This window comes from Photinus pyralis, unplaced genomic scaffold (genome assembly GCF_008802855.1).
Source record: "Photinus pyralis isolate 1611_PpyrPB1 unplaced genomic scaffold, Ppyr1.3 Ppyr1.4_LG5, whole genome shotgun sequence".
Classification (NCBI taxonomy): Eukaryota; Metazoa; Arthropoda; class Insecta; order Coleoptera; family Lampyridae; genus Photinus; species Photinus pyralis.
Genome location: NW_022170596.1, coordinates 6228016 through 6232254, shown reverse-complemented (window position 1 = coordinate 6232254; position 4239 = coordinate 6228016). Strand labels below are relative to the sequence as shown.

Here is a 4239-nt window from a genome sequence, read left to right as displayed (position 1 = left end):
AAGATAAGCACACGTGTTATGACCGAAGTTTAACACATGTGTCGATTATTCTAGGGCGACGGAAGAAAAGCAGGTAAATGGAACGACACGATGGTTTTAAATAAACAAACCGGACGTTAATCGAGGCTTTTTGGTGATCGACGTTTGAAACGTAGCCGTTTGTTTTGGGGCAATGCCGCATTTTAAAGTTGAGTAACGCGGATGCGTGTTTTCATGTTTACGAAGGAGTTTAGTCGAAGTGCTGTTGTTATCGAGCCTTTATTCGCTGAAGAGAAGCGTTTCTTTAAAGTTTTCAAGTTATCAGTTAAAGGGAGTTTTGTCCAACATCAAAGGGCTAATACTATAATTGTAATTAGGAAGTCAATGTCGTCTAAATCGCGTCTTATGTGAAGTTAAAGAAGTGAATTTCTGAAGCATCATTAGCTTGATTTTTTTGTTTTGTGTTAGTGCGCCTGTTTGTTGAAGAGTGGGGTACATAGCAATATTGTCAAAAAAACTGACACACATTTTCAAGGCATAAATATTGTTATAAATAAATAAACTTACCATGCGCACACCTAAAGTGTAAAATATACGATATGTTTGCCTTTAATAGAAGAATCTTTGGTTAATATTTCAAAAAAAATATCGCCACAAATAAGATATCTGACATTGCGCATTCGCAAATGAATTGCAGAGATTTTTTCTTGGTTGATATGCCAGAGCTATAAGCTACGGAATGCAAAAAGAACGAACTAAACCAGAATATTCCTGGTTGACCACTCAAACCAGAATGAATAATTTTGTTCAAAAACTCATCCCTTCTTTCTATGCTAAGCAGTTGCGGAGATAATCTCATCGGTGTGCCGATTCAAGTGGTTGACAAAAGAACGTTGATATAGCAGAAATTTACGTATCTCCCTCTCGAAGGAACTTCGCAGCGTAACATATGAAACCTTATATTACCTCTCTTTATTCTTCCGCATTTTAATGCAATAAAAACACACAAAACTACGTAAAAATGCCATCTCGTGAAAGATTGTCCTTTGTCCCGGAATTTTTCAGGTTATTTATTGATTTTTGGTTTCTATTTTTATGTGGGCGGGGTTTCACCCAAGGGCGGCGATACAAACCAAACTCACTATACATTGTAACGGTCCTAAGGGTTACAAACTACCCTTTGCCTATTGGTAACCCAAGGACCTCCAAAAAATCTTCCGTTCCTAAACCCCCTCCTGTTCACCCATACAACACTGTATGGTTGGTTGCCTATGGTTCAGGTTCACCGGGAGATGCTGCGTAGCTCTACAGCCGGAGATATCAGGTCTCCACTTTTAATAAACTAAAACCTTGTTTTTTTCAAGAAAATATAATTAAACAAATATATGTACAAAATAAAGAAAACTAAAAATGATTGAATGCGACCCAAGTAGGAGGGGTCGACCGGGACAATTGACACTCGTGGTAGTTTTGTTAACCTGTAACTGATATCACGTTAGCTTCCAGTATGAACAACAGGTAGGTAGTTTCAAAGACCACTTCTATGATTCAACTTTACACGGGATCAATATAAATCAAGTAAGTTTTACGTTAGACGCTCAAGTACAAAAATATTCGGGGTAGATTACAGGAAGGCTGGTTCCAGTCGAGCGCGAATTTACATTCGCAGCGTCTACCGAAATTTCACCACAGGGATAACCTAATTCTGAGCACGGCTATACAGCCGTATACTTTTTCCACGGATGGTAACAGGAAGAGCGCGGTCATACGACCTGCACCTCTTTGTACTGGATAGTCAGGTAACCCCAAATTAACGGCACGGCTATACGGCCGTACACTTTTAATTCAGGAAGGGTTTCAGAGCGCGGTACTACAACCGGCACGTCTGAGGTAAATTATTCAACAGGGCGGGTGTCAGAGCGCGATTTACAATCGCTAACGTCTGACCAGGAAACAGGAAAGAATTTCTTAGGATCAGGAAAACAATTCTAAGACGAGTCCCCTTTCTGGTCTGGTTTCTGTTTATATAGTCTGTGGAAGGAAGTGGGAATGTAATGGTGATGGTAATCGTACTGGTGGGAATGTCCACAAACATGACGTCTTTGAAACTACCGCCCTCTCCTGATAGAAATCTAGATTAATTTCCAATTCCTACAGGAATCAAATTACAAATTAATCTTATAACATTTCACATCATTACAACATTTACAAATATCCATGCCTGAACCCGAATTCAAACCAGCACCCTTGGTGCCACTGTCGGTCTTCCTGCGCCACCAGGATGGATCTCCTTGGAGCCCAAAAATACCAAAATTCGCGTCCATTTCTTAATTATTTTCTGAGGATCCATAACAGACGATAGGATGGAAATGGATGGATGGTTGCGACTTTACCTAGATTTTTAGGTATGTGCCTTATAATCTTGTAAAATAAATAACCAAGGTAACTTCCATAAGATGGTGCACCCTTAAATGTTGAACCATAGAATTTCAGGAAATTTGTTTAACAGTTACATCATATTACAGACAAGAATTCAGATTGATTCTGTAAGTAAGTTTAACGTTAGTACCGCCTTTTCTGATCTTGAACAAGAGAACTGCTTGTTTGTTAGAAAGTTGCATTCTTGGTGCTGAAGCTCCTATAATATGATGTAAATTGGCAATGATAGCGAGCATGATTTTACATTTTACATACATCTGAGTGATCGTTTTATAAATAGGTTTGCACATCGCATGTACCATCTCTGCTGATGCTGGTACTAAAACAAAACAGTTCATCGATTATTACGAATACCCAAAACGTTATAGTGGGCGACTAATATGTGAAAGGAACTTCCAAGTTCTACGAGTGGTGTGACATCCTTTCACAGCTTATCTATGGAACTGTAACTAATCCCGTTTATTTTTTAAAGTCATTCCACATAGTTACTGCACGAGAAACCTTTGATACAACTCCCTATTTTGTCGGTAAACTAAGTGTGTTAATTAAAATCCCATACATTTGAGGAAACGTAAGAAATGTTTTTTTTCACTACTAGCGTCTGATGACATGATTATTAACCTTTTTTCCACTTGTAAAGTAGGCTTTCTCGGCATTTGTTCCAAGTGGTTAATAATTTTTTATTATTAACTAGTAGTCAATAATGAGAACTGTCACGCTGTCACTTTTAGAAAACACAACCCGAAATTTCGCTCAATGAACGTTTAGACAAGTTCTCTAAAACGAATAATTGCCACCATTCGCAATTTCCAGAGAAATTACATACCTAAAATTATCACATTTTGAAAAAATTCGAACGAAATTACTCTTTGAAAAATCTCAATGACAGAACAAAATACGGCCTGTTTGACTTGTACTTCCACGTACTTGATTGACATGTTAAATTAAGAAACAAACAATTCTGTCCAACCGTTAACTCTCTTATCAATATAATATGTTAATTTAGAGGATTTCAAGTGCTAGTAGTGAAAAAAATAGTATATATACCACGGTAGAGAAGTCTATTATTGCCTTCGCACCTTACACCCCTCGGCGCAAGCGCCTCGAGATGTAATCTTGGTGCTCAGGCAATAATAGTGGACTTCTCTACCTTGGTATATAATGTACTATTTCCTTGCTGTCACATTAAAAACTGTACATGATTCTTCTATTTTTTCATCATACAAACAAAAAATATAAGATAATGAAAGTTAAACAGGCGGAAAGAGATCTTGGTATCAAACGTCCTGAATGAGTTTTTGAATGCGTAATAATGTGGACACGGGAAATTAAAATGTAAATGGACACGCACATGATGCAATTTCCTGTAGATGTCATGTAATGGAATGTAAGTTTTCAAGATAAATCTAGAATATTGGAAACATTGTCACAGGTTAATTACTGAATCAGTCAAACCAAGAAACTTGAGTTCACAATTAGAATATTAACTCAGTTTAACCGCAAACAATATGCCGCCATTGCCTTTTTTACGTTTTACTTTTAGATCAAAGCGAGCGATATTGAAAATCTGGTAGTCTATTCGGCGCTCTCCACAATATTCAATAAATGTACGTTATCGGAGAATAAGAGGTACATACTATATGACTCACTTAACTGAAATACCCTACAGACACTATGGAAAAGGTAATCGCTTTGAAGTGCAGCTCAATTGTTATGCAGAAAAGGAATTTCCAGATCAATATATAATAAGCAGGATAATAAGTGTTATGTTTGTGTTTGAAATTTGCATGCCTGCCCTGCGTCGGGATAAACGGCTTAATA

General features: G+C 37.4%; 1 long non-coding RNA gene across 1 annotated transcript; it reads left to right on the top strand.

Moving 5' to 3' along the window:
• Nucleotides 1-1290: 1290 nt before the first annotated feature.
• On the top strand, nt 1291-2175 carry LOC116171690. Its single transcript, XR_004145493.1, has 3 exons — nt 1291-1557; nt 1603-1778; nt 1829-2175. It is a non-coding gene; the product is annotated as an uncharacterized LOC116171690 (long non-coding RNA).
• Nucleotides 2176-4239: the final 2064 nt, after the last annotated feature.